The sequence below is a fragment of the Ursus americanus genome, chromosome 28 (genome assembly GCF_024610735.1).
Source record: "Ursus americanus isolate L20-20 chromosome 28, mUrsAme1.1.p, whole genome shotgun sequence".
Taxonomy (NCBI): domain Eukaryota; kingdom Metazoa; phylum Chordata; class Mammalia; order Carnivora; family Ursidae; genus Ursus; species Ursus americanus.
The window spans coordinates 3580507-3593586 of record NC_142154.1 but is presented as its reverse complement, the minus strand read 5'-3'; positions in this window follow the sequence as shown (position 1 = coordinate 3593586).

Below are 13080 nucleotides of genomic sequence, written 5' to 3'. Positions count from 1 at the left end.
ATGATTGCAGCTCTATGACCTTCTGCAAGAGGCAAAACTATGGAGGCGGTAAAAAGATCAGTGGTTGTCAGGGGTTAAGTGGAATACAGAGGATTTTCAGGGCAGTGAAAATACTCCGTATGATACTATAATGATGGAGACGTGTCCTACATTTGTCCAAACGCACAGGACGTACAACACCAAGAGTGAATTCTAAGGTAAACCATGGACTTTGGGTGATGATGACGCGTCCATGTAGGTTCCTCAGTTGTCACAGATGTACCCTCCGGTGGGGGATGTGGGTAATGGGGTGGCTGTGCATGTGTGGGGACAGGGGGTATACAGGAAACCTCTACTTTCAATTTTGCTGTGAATCTAGACGTGTCCTAAAAAATGAAGTCTTAAAAAAAATCAGTGACTTTGCTTAAATACAGGCTGAACTCTCCCTGATGTGACGTTTATCTGTGATTCCTTTCAGATGACCACGGGCCTGAACTGAGCAAGCAGACGAGATTTTCAGGTGAAGGAACAGGATCGCTCATAACTGAGGTACGCAGCAGATAGTAATGGTGTTACCTGAACCCTTCCAGAAGGATCACAACACAGAAAAGAGAAAACATGCATCAGAAAAGCTGTTTGCTCTTTGTAAAGCCATACGATATCCTACAAAGAACTCCCTGTGATCGCAACAACCTCTTACTGTAATAATGCCCATACTCTCGTCAAGGGTGATAGCATCCCATTGGGGTAAAAACCAGTTCTTGGGGGGAGGTGAAAATATATTCTTTTTATGGATAAAACATAGATACACATACATGAACAGAAACACAGTATACGGTATCATATTAAAATTCCACCGGGGGAGGCACAATTAGGGAAAAAAAATCTAGTCTCCTGATGAAGAAAAGTTTGAGAAATACCGTGCCAGAAATTACTTCCCCTTTTGGTTATAGAGATTCTACTCCTAGATACTTGTGCAGACCTACTAAATGCACGAACACATACGTCTATATCCCCATGCACATGATGATGTAATATCCTTTGACTGGAAAGATAAAAGCAAGTGCTGGTTTAAGTTCTATTACACACGGTCCCGACAAGAACGTCCCATTGTCTGGGGCACACCTAACGTGCGGTCCGCCTGTGGCTCTCAACGCCAGCTGACCCGGGAACCAGCCATCTGTATTTGCTACAGCTCCCAGCATACTCCGTACGAAGCCTCTGGAATACTTCACAATCTACGTTCTGATACATAGGACTGTTTTAAAAGGAGAAAAAAATTCTTACTTTGGATCCTGTCCCTCAAGATGCCATTCGCTGCTTGCAAGCAAGACGCCGGAACCACACAGAGTAAATTCACATTCATTTATCCAGAAAACAGGACCGGCTTCAACCCCAGAAAGATGTCCTAGAGCACACTCCCTCCTTGCCTGAAGATTTTGCTTCAAAGGCTCTCGCCCGGACACAGGCCCGGGAAGCTCTGGGTGAGTCCCCCATAGGCCCAGCACAACGAAACTACAGAGGAAACAATCCCAAGCACATTTTGTAGCCTAAACCTGAAACTCGCTTTTTCTGTATCTCTTTGACACCTGACTCAGGGTTCCTCAACTCCAGGATCACTGACACTTTGAGTCACATAATTCTTTGCGGTGTTTGTCCTGTGCCTTTAGGATGACTCGTAGCATCCCCAGTCTCTACCCACCAGACACCACAGAAACGCCTCTCCCTCCTCCAGTTGTGAAAACCCCAAATCTCCCAGACATTGCCAAATGCCCGTGGGGCAAAACCGCCTCCAGTTGAGACCCACTGGCCGAACCTGACTATTCGGTTTTTGCGGCTTTTAGTTTGGGGACAGAATTTCAAGCAGCTTTATGTATAAATTCAATGTACAAATGCTGTTTTATAAGAAATATTCATGTGGCTCTATATGAACTTATTTGAATAAGGCTTAATAAAGCTCATTAAACATCCATGGAAGTAAATCTCAGAGGAATTATTTATGAGCTAAAAAAAAGCTAATTACAGTGCCTCAGAAAACTTCCAATATTAAGGCCCTTGAGTTTTTCTACCCATATCAGAATTCCACGATGTGGTAAAAATTATAGCACCATTATCTAAAGACAAATTAAAACTTCTAAAATGAAATCAAACCCAAAAATTCTAATTACAGGACGAAAAGTACTCATGCAAATCAATATGGAAAACTCTTTTAAAACTTACATCCTTTCCCCTGGAATCCTAATACTTGTTCCATTCTTCAGAAACATAAAGCAGATGTTTACAACATTCTGAACTCATCAAGACATGATTATTGCTTTTTACGCATTTTAATCAGCCTATTTCCGAATTGTTATTAGTCACTCTGATGTGCTACGAATCAACATTCAAAATTTTGGTTTGCTTTTCTGTAGCTCTCATCGGCTCCTTCATTCATCCAGAAATTACTGACACGCCCAGTATGTGATGGATGCGTCGGTGATTTGCACGCTTGGGGACGGAGAGTTACGACCTGGTTCTCAGGTAGGCTCGAGGGTCCTGCTTCCTTCCGCAGACACCCCGGCTCTACCTCCAGTCTGGGGAGATGCTCCCTTGAACAGCTGGCGGCAGCCGGCCCAGGCGCACAGCGGGGTTGACGCACAGACATCCACGGCTGGACGGTGCAGGCCTCTGGAGGGATTTGAATGCTCGAGCCTGAGAATAAAGACTGTCCACCTTAAAGCGGATTTCATCTCTAATGCATGCAGATATTCTCTTATCCCTGAGGATAACTGCAGGGGGGTAGTCTCAGGGATAGAATGCAAAAGGAAGGAGAAAAATTATAGAAGACCTCTGGGGGTTTCCAGACTCGTGGCGTGGCCGCTTTGAGGGGAGCAGTTTGTGAACTGGCTCGGGTACAAAACTGAACTGCGGACCCGCTGGACAGCTCTGTAGGCTCAGTTGACTTGGTCTGCCCTGTCCAATGTGGCAGCCACTAGCCACAGGTGCCTGTTTAAATTTGTTTTTTAATAGTTTATTTATTTTTATTTTTTAAGATTATTTGAGCGAGAGAGAGAGAGAGAGGGAGAGAGCAGTGGTGGGGTAGAGGGGCAGAAGGAGAAGCAGACTCCCCGCTGAGCAGGGAGCCCAATGAGGGACTTGAACCCAGGACCCCAGGATCATGACCCGAGCTGAAGGCAGACATTCACTGACTGAGCCACCCAGGCGCCCGCCTATTTAAATTTAAATTAATAAAAATAAAACAATGAGAAGTTCAATTCTTCGGTCACATCAGCCACATTTCAAGTGCTCGGCAGACACGCGTGGTTTCGTGGCTACCATACTGGACGGTGGAGACAGGGAACACTTCCACCCCCGCAGAAAGTTCTCCTGGACCCTTGGGAGTCCAGCGGTGAGACTGGATGTTCTTTCCGCACCTGCTCTTCTGCGTGGTGGCGAGATTTCATAGCTGTTCTCAGTCGATCCTCACTACGCGGCTCTGAGGATGGCACTGCTCTCAGGAAACTGAGATTTATGGAAGATTCGTAATTTTCCCAAAGCCACACAGCCGGTGAGCTTTCTGCATGTTTCATCGCATGTGAAGTACTGCACTGAAGCAGGCCCCTGTGCTTTCTTGTTTCTTCCTCACCACCTCCCGGGAGGCAGGTACGACTGTCCCCATTTTATGGATGAGGAAGCGGAGGAACTCGAGGGCTATCAGGGTGGTCTCTGACCCAGATACTGGAGGTAGGTTCTGTCTTGAAATATCAATATTTGGCACTAACATTTATGGTTTCATTTAATTCCTACAGTAACTCTGACATTCAGGCATTAGTATCCACATTCTGCAGGTCAGGACGTTAAAGTGTCACCCTGTAAAGAAACTTCATTTATAATATAAGAATACGTAGTTATTGAACGTTAATGAGCCAGGAATTGTGCTAAACTCCGGCGGTTACGGTGTTGAACAAGACCGATGAGGTCCCTGCCCTCCAGGGGCTTACAATCTAGAGGAGACAGAAAATAAAGAATAAACAATACCAGCTCAGAGTAAGGTGGTGAATAAACCAGACAGAAAGCTTTCCTAGCAATTTTACTGGGTAGCACGGAGGGGGAGGGAGATAAGTAAGTGCCTTTTAGATAAGGTCATCGTTGAAGACTTTTGAAGAGGTAACATTTGAACTGAATCCAAGGGACGCCAAGGAGCCAGTGAGGAACTGGAGAGGGAGGAAGTGTTTTAGGGCAGCGGGCATAGCCAGTGCAAAGGCCCCGAGGCACAGAAGAGGCTGAATGCTCAGGAACAGAAAAGGAGTCAGTGTAGATGGAGTGAGTTAGTAAGGTTAGTGGTAGAAAATGTGGGTCAGAGAGGTGGGAGAGAGCACTCTGCATAGGATCTTGTGGGAAAGGCCAATGAGTATGGATTTTGTTTTAAGTAATCCTTAGGAAAAAAAATACGAAAGGAATTTGATTTGCCTGTGTTAAAAAGAATCCCTCTGGGGACGCCTGAGTGGCTCAGTCAGTTAAGCATCCTCTTTCAGCTCAGGTCATGATCCCAGGACCCTGGGATAGTGTCCTCCATTGGGCTCCTTGCTCATCAGGGAGTTTGCTTCTTCCTCTCCCTCTGCCTGCAGCTCCCCCTGCTTGTGCTCTCTATCTCTCTCTGACAAATAAATAAAATCTTAAAAAAAAAAAAAAAAAAAGAATCCCTCTGGGTACAGAGAGGGGAGCCTGTGCTCCCTGCCCCTCCCCACAGTGAGCATCTTCCACTGGGAGGCAGAAAAATCTACAACTGACTTCAGCTGACTTAGGCCTTACTTCCCATGAAACCATACAGCCTTCAGCTCCATGCCTTGGAACCTCTGTCTAAGAGCTGAAAAGACCAATCAGTACGATGGGAGTGTTGTTGCGACAAAGCCCACACCAAAGTTCTTGGGTCCTCTGGGCCCTGGCTCTACACAGACAGAGCTACCAAAAATACATATTATAAAAATCTTCATAAACGTTGAGACACAATTAATCATTCCTAAAAGAGGCAAGGAATCCACTGAATCCTAAACTAGCACCCAGCGGCTAGCAGGGGGCCTGATACTCCGTAGGCCCTCCACTGGGACTAGCTGAAAGAAGAATTAATGAAGGAATGAGGCAGTGGCGCCGTGCTCACCAATTATAGATGCCCACCCAATAGCCTTTCACCGGATTTTCCTTTCTGAGTCTCTGTGGGTGGCCAGGTGACTAAGCACTGGCCAGTGGTATGCATGTGGAAGTTGCTAGGTGGAGCTTCACAGAAAGCTCCTTATAAATGGGAGCTGACTCAGTGGAGAGACTTCTTTTCTTGTCTTCCTTCTTCCTTCTTGGAACGAAAATATGATGGCTGGACTTGAGATGCCATTTTGTGACCATGAGGCAACGTTGAGGTCATGCCCCAAGGAAGGCTGCACAGAAAGCATGGTGACTGTTAGTTAGGAGCTTATACTAGCGGCAGAACGTAGTTCTTAATTTACACACCGACTGTCCTGCTGGCTGTGGAGAGGGCCACGTAAAAAAATCATGTGAGAAGTGGCTAACGAGTAGAAATCACTGAGGTCAAGTTTAGAGTCTGTAGTCGTCTCTTAAGTGTGGGATTCTAAGGCTCTGCCAGATTCTCGGTGGTAAGAATTGTAATACCCTAACTTAAAATCAAAGGAGCCACTCCGCTAAATCACAAATCACTTTTTAAGTCACCAGCCTTCAGCATAAAGCTGCTTCAGGTTTTCCAAGTTATATTTGTAAGTCTTGATACAGACAATCATTAATACGTTTGAGTCTTGGAAGGCTGCCACGCAGATCAAAAACTGCCAGTCAGGATCTATCCTACACAATGTCTTCTAAGGCAGCCAGACCACCCTCAGCTTGGGGGGTGAGGAGCTGGTTTCTCCCACAATGAAATCGTCACCCCATTCTCACCGTGGCTGCAGGGCTAACCTTTGTGGTTCAGGATGCCGTATCATTCAAGGGGGGGAGGTCTCTCCCAAACTGCTCTTTGGGCCGCTCGACATCTGTCTCTTAGACACATTTTGTAACTTCTTATGTCTTTTGTGAGAATTGGATTTTTTGCTCCCTGCCTCCTGTTCTCTCATTTTTCTATGACTTCTTTCAATTTTTAAGTTTTCCTTACATATACAAACCCATAGAGGTACAACTAGGATTCTGAAAATAGTATCCCCATTTGCCAGTTGGGCAAAAAGGACAACGGGGAAGAAGGGAGGAGAAAAGCGGTAAGGGCCTTTTGGGGGAGGCAGCGAGTGGCACTGGACGGAAGGCCGCCTAGGGAGAGACACAAGACTGGACGTCTGTCTCATGCCATCTTCCTCGTGAGCAGTGCAACAAAACGATACCAATTTATTCCACAAATTGCTTTTGTTGTTGCTGGTGGTTTTTATTTGTTTTTAAAGCATCTACTATGCACTGGTAATTGTAGGGAGCCTCCTGGGGATACAAAGACGAGGAACTCCCAGCATCTGCCCTAGGGGAGCACATGTCTTCATGGGAGGTGGGGGAGAAAGCCATACACCTCGACCGGTCGAGAACGACCGAGCAGAGACTATGGCTCGTCAAAAACTGGCGTGAGTCATTCACTATATTAAAATCTAGCAATTCAAAAGATACTAAAAACAAAACAAAGGGTCATCGGCTGCCTTTAGGGAACGCTAGGGACCCAAGGAATTGTTCCCCAAACTGGGAAACAGAGGGAAAGAATTAAGTATATATTCTTTTCTATACAAGTGTGTTTCAGAGATTCCCTTTATAGAAGTGCCCAGTAGATAAATGAATGAAGAATTAGAATACCACCACTTCACAGCTCCTAACGTAAAAGATAACGACCAGGCCGTTTGTCCCTGGATGCAGAGACATGCACCACGATGGACGGCGTGGTCTGGTGCAAAACGTTCAAATCTGATCGGATCAAGCCCCTCGGTCAACTCCCGTGTCCAGAAAATATAGGGACAGAGGAATAACCACAATGTCAACAATACCATGAGGAAGCAATCACTAAACCAGACTGGGGAGCATTCTCCAGAACGAGTAGACCAGCTTTTCCCACAAATAAACTTGAAGGAAAGAAGTGTAAACCCATAGATGGAGAGAGACACTGGAGGGACCTTATCTGGACCCTGATTTGGACACACCAATGGTTAAATAGGCTCACCAGACAATCTAGGGCATTTGAATACGGACTGGGAATTTAACGACATTAAAGAGTTATGGTTAATTTTTTTTAGGTGCTCTGTGAGGCCGGGGGAGGCATGCTCTCCTCACTGGGTGCAGGAAATGCCATGGTCCTAGGCCCATCTTGTACCCGTGTGTCAAGGCCAGGAGGCCAGGCCACAGACCAGAGGCTTCTGCCTTGGGCCAGCGGAGCACACGTCGAGAGGCAACGGGGTGAGATGGGCGTGGGCTGTCCAGATAGGCAGCCAGGCATCTCTCTGTTGGCTTCATGGAACCATCTGGATTCCCAACAATGAGGGGACACCTTTTACCATGAGCACAGTTGAAAAAAGGGCCCGGAAGCCTCCCAAAGCAGGTAGGCATCATTTGCAATACAAAACAACACTAGAGAATTGAGGAGTCTGCTTTCTCACTGCAAGCCGGGGGTTGAGAAGAGAGGCCAAAGAAGAAAGAGCATGGAGAGGGTCTGGCAGAGGAGGGGCAGGGGGGAGGTAGAACCCAGGGCACAGATGTTGGGCCAAGTCTACCTGTGAGTAGAAAGTATGCGTGACACCCTTGCCTCGTTCTCTTGTTGCTTAGTTCAAAGAAGATGGTGGGGAAAATACTTGTTCTTTTGATCTCTATAAATCAAAGTATAAACTCTGTGCCAAAATAATTTAACAGCTGTGCCCTTTTTTCTCAAAATTATTAGTTCTGAAAACGGAGAACACAAAAAATAGAAAAATATCCAAATGTTACCTTATGAACCAAACCAAATACTTCTTCATTAAAAAAAAAAAAAAAAAAAGCAACGTAACAACAAAAATATAAATGGCATGGACACATTTTTTCCCCTTCTTTATAACCTAAATTTGGGAGGACCTCAGAGGCAATCTCCAGAAACCTCTGATAACAAAAAACTGAGGGATGTTAACTGAATGTGCAGGAACTTCTGAACGCAGCAGAGTCGGGGGCAGGGAGAATAAAAAACAAAAACTAACACACAAAAAAAGACATTTCTACTTTAGAATAATTTTAACAAAGGTGGGCAGTTACACGAGCAACGCGACTTCGTGTCTGATGCCGCTGCCGCAAGATAATGATGAAATTGTGAACATTTCTCAGTAAAATTTTGCAGATATTTCTTTTAAGGACTTAAGGAGAACGAGATCTTAAGAACTAAGTGGGGGGAAAGAAACCCGCAACCCTAGATTTTCAAAATGAAATATTTAAAAAGAAAAGACCAGACTTAGTGAGTTATGCCGTCCTGATCACTGCCTTAAAATCCAGCATGCTGTATCGTGACATGTTCCAGGGGTCCGAACAAAATTTTACCTTCGTGGTGCATAATGCAAGAAACACTCAGAGGGCCACAGAACCGGGACAATGCTTCTGGAAGCTGGTGGAGGGCTGGAAAATAATTGTGATGTTTGTTTGCGTGTGTGGAAGGATCATACAAGTAATCCGTAGAGGAGACAGGCAGGTACAACCGCATGCAAGAAAAAGTTAGTAGCCTGAATTAAAGTTTTCCTTCACCGAGACAACCATTCCCCTCCACACGAGCTGACCGAAATTACCATCCCTCCAAGGCAAACTTCTCCTATGGTGTGTTACGCTGGTTTATAATAATGAACCCGAGTGTGGACGGGCATGGCAAGAGCCCTTTCGCCTGCTCCAACTACACGGAGTTCGAGAAGGCCCCAAACTGGACCGTGGCAAAGCAGCTCTGCTCTTTGGTTTTTGACCCACCCTTTTTGGGATAAAATAGGCATGTGTCCATGCAGAAAAAGGGGGCTACACTGGAAGCTTAGCATTTCCAGAATTAAGAAAAAGGGCTTCAAAGAATGACTAGGTAAGAGGAAATAATGTTTTCAGGTGGAAACTAATGTAAAAGAAAAAAAGAAAGAAACCACAAATCTTTCCAGAGGTCTCTTCTGCACCGAACCCAGTTATCTCTTAACATCTCTCAGATAAGGCATCAGAAATAAAATAGGTAAATAAATAAATACAATAAAAAAATCTGCAGTAGGATATTTGGAGTAAGGTAATTAAAAAAACGTATTGGCTCTCTAAATCTTGATTTTAGGTATATATATATATAAAAAAAAGGGTGGCTCAGCACTGAGATTTCATCTTACCTGGGGTACTTCTAATTCTTTTTAAACAGGGCTGTTTCTGACAAAACTAACTCAGTCTAAATTACATCTGTAGAGGTGAAAATTCACCCTGGGGTAAAGCACGCTCCTCCTGCAAGTAATTTACCTTGTGGAACCTTTGGGGCAACTCTTTTAATGGCCACTGTCAAAATAACTTCTAAAGCCATATACAAAGGCTAAAAAGACACTTCTGCCTCTCACCCCGTATGCTGTGGTTTCATTTTACCGACAAACTGAACTTTTAGAATGTTTAGATTTATCCCTAGGCATTCATAAATGATAACGGTGTGCTTCAAGGACAATTATTATTTGTTCCACGGGGAAACTTGTATGGTTTTTCTCACCCAGTGGGGTGGATCTTCCTTCTTTCCAAGCTGATGGTTCTGAGATACAGAATAGGGGCCTGGGACGCAGGCGTGTTTCAGGACAGAGGTGTGAAAATGAACAAATAAATAAAAATCATGCTTCCACGGGAATTAGTTCATGTTGGTTAACATTTCTAATGGGAATTATTACCAGAGCAGACAGATGATGGTTCCTCATCTTGGCGAATACCAAGGGCCATATAACCCCTCCCAGTTAACCACTTTCTGACTGGAGGAGGGGTATGTGGCTAAATCCTTACTATTCTGAATGCAATAGCATTTACGGGTACAGATGATTTTCCAAATTAAATTATGCAGATGTCGGAATATAATTATGAGTTCCCGAAGCATGAGCCATGCTTGTGCTCCGTGAAGAGCTCACCACCTTTCCCCGGCTTTGAACCGTAACACCAACACGTTCAAACCAACAGCTGAGTTGAAAACCTCATGCTTTCCTGGTGAAATTAAAGTCAGCAAACCTATCGGATGAGAAATCAAATGATGACTCACATCTTCTTCTTTTAGGTCTGCCAGAAAGGATAAAGTTATTTATCAAGATTTTTCATAAAAACGTGGTGGTTATCTTTCCACACCCACTGAAAGCAAAAATCAAATCCCGGACTATCGGTCGGGTTTGTCGTTTTTACACGACACATGAAAATGTTTTTCTGACATATTCCACTGTGAATGAGGTTTTCATAATACATATCAAAGGATTTGGGAGGGGACAACTGAGAAGCCAGGATCCTTATCACTGAACAAAGTTTTAACACATAGGCACGTATTTGCAAGCAAAGAGTCTAAGGGATCTCATGAAAAGGTTCCATGAACTCTGCAAATTAAAACGATAAACGAGGACGGAAAAGGCACCAGAAAGGAAAAAGGTGATCTGCCAAATGCTGTTTCTCAATTCACTTACTGTCAAGCCGAAATCCTTGTCACTCTGATGAGAATGTATTTCTAAAAAATTGTTGCTAGCTCTGCTGTGTCCGCCCAAAGCTGCAGGAACACATGTCTTCTCCTGCACACACACACACACACACACACTCACTCACGGACAGGGATTCCCAGGACACCAGTGGGGCCTCTTCTAGGCCCCTTAAGTGTTAACAGCAGAGGCCTGGCTGGGACCAGGCGTCTGGCCCGATTTAAATGCCCTGTCTTCAGAGAACGGCGGTGAGCATGGCCATAAAACTAGGGGACATAACTGAACCTTCGAGCGTCTGACTCCCCCCGCCCCAACACACACAATTTTACTCCTACAATTAAGGCTGCTCGTTGGCATTCCATTTAACTGTCAAACTACGACCGGTGGCAGCCCCACAGCCACAAAGGGATGCCTTAAATGAGAAGAGCATGTTCCTACACCGCATTTGAGAAAGTTTGGCTCCGAGCTATGCACTGATTAATATCAGATCTCCTCCTTCCCTCGCCTCTCCACAATCTTGTCACATCTGGCTGACAAATCCGTAGGGGCTGATGCAAAGCCAGGCGGCCGGCGGGGCGGGGGTCTGGCGGGCGGCGCCCGAAGGGGCAGGGGACAGGCAGTGCCCCCATCCCACCCCCCTTCAACCCCTGCGCGCCCCTGCCCCGGGAGCCGACCCGGCGCGGCCCCCCTCCCGGCCCGAGTTCCAGCCCCGAGCGCGCGGGCCCGGCGGCCCCCGTGTCCCTGGCGGCGCCGGGCACTCGCAGGTAAATGAGCACCACGGAGGGGCCGGCGGCGGGCCCGTCCGGCTTCCACCCGCGGGCTCTGCGGCCGCGGCCAGGTCCGCGCTCTCGGCGGCTGCAGCGCGGGCACCCACGTGGCCGCACACCCTCCGCGCCCTCGCGTCCCGGGGCTTTCGGAGCGACCCGTCTGCACCGCGCTCCGCAGCGTTTCACAAAAGATCCGGCGCCCCGGGCCCTGCCACGCGCCCGTCTCCGCACCTCTCAGACTGACCCGAGGTTACCGCGCGCTTAGTTCTCCAGAAACAAAACCCGGGGAGAAAGACGGCCAGTTGTGATAGCAGCTGTTCAAGCCCCTGCGAACGACCTCGAACTTGCACCGGAGGCGCCGAGGGGCCGGGAGGGGTGCGGGGGAGGCGCGCTCGCCATGGCCGCCCGAGCCCCGAGTGCCGGCGGGCGGGCGCCCGGAGGCTCGCGGGACCCCGCGCCTCGGACGCGTCCAGGCCGTCCCGGGGGCGTCCGGAACCCGCCTCGTCCGCGCGCGCGTCTGCGGCTCAGGGACGTCGGGCGGCGACTGGTCCCAGCGCCCCGGGCCGTACCGCCTCGCAGGTGGCCCGGGGAAGGGGCCCCGGGCGTGCCCCCAGTTGCCGACGGAGTCCGGCCGAGCGGCGTCCCCGACCACCCCCGCCCCGCGCTCAGAGGGGGCCCCCCGCGCCGGGGGAGGGCCGCGCTTACCTCGGCCATCCTGCGGCCGCTGCAGCGCCGGGGCTACCGGCGCGTGTCCCCGGCCCGGGCCGCCCCGCGTCCGCCCCGGCTCGGCGGGCGCCGCCGCATCCAAGCTTCGGCCGTCGGGGCCCGCTGCGGCGAAGTGGGCGGCTCCCCGGGCGCCCCGGCCGCGCGGCGCGGTGGCCGCCCCCGCCCGTCGCGCACCGCGTGTGCCCGCACGCCCGCCCCCTGGCGCCCCAGGGGGTGCCCCCTCCGCCCCGCCCCGTCCCCCCCACCCCCCGCCGGGCCGCCGCGTCGCCCGAGGCCGTGGGCGCTGCTGCGCCGCCCGGGAAGCGCCTCCCGCTCTGGCGGCCCGCGAACGCACTAAATCAGCGCAGCTGATGCGAGGCCGTGCCCCCGCAGACAGCGGAGACCTCGCCGGCGGCCGGCGCGGAGGTGTCTGCCCCCGCCGGGCTTGAAGGCACTTGTCGGCAAAGACACAGACGTGTCCGTGTTTGCCTCTCCCGGGGAAGGGCGAAACGCTCTGAAGTTCCCTGGCTCCAGTCTCGGGATGATTCTGCCGCCCTACCTACCCTGGGGTGCCCTCGGGGTCCCACCGCGGCCAAGGAGAGGGCTGCGCCACCCTCGCCCCCAGAAAGCTTACTTCCAGAGGAAGTGTGGGCACGTGTCTCAGGAGGTGGAGAAAGGGGGTCCCCAGGAGGCTCTAAGAACTCAGCACCCCCTTTCCCTTCGTGCTGGGAGCTCCAGTCCCAGCTGTACCGCTGTCTCAGGACAAGTGACCTGGCTCTCTGAGCCTCAGTTGCTTCCGTTGTAAAATGGGATTCTATTTTTACCTCTTCTATAGGGCAGTAAGGATAAAGGGAAATTAAATGTCCTGGAAAACTGAACAGGAGCTTGGCCCCCAGGAACAGATGGGGACGAGCCTTTGGGAGAACTGGCTTCCTGGGCATGAGAACCCACGAGGCTTCACCCGGCCGCGGAGCTGGCAGAGATCGCCCACAGCTGCTGAGGCAGGACGCAGCTCTTCT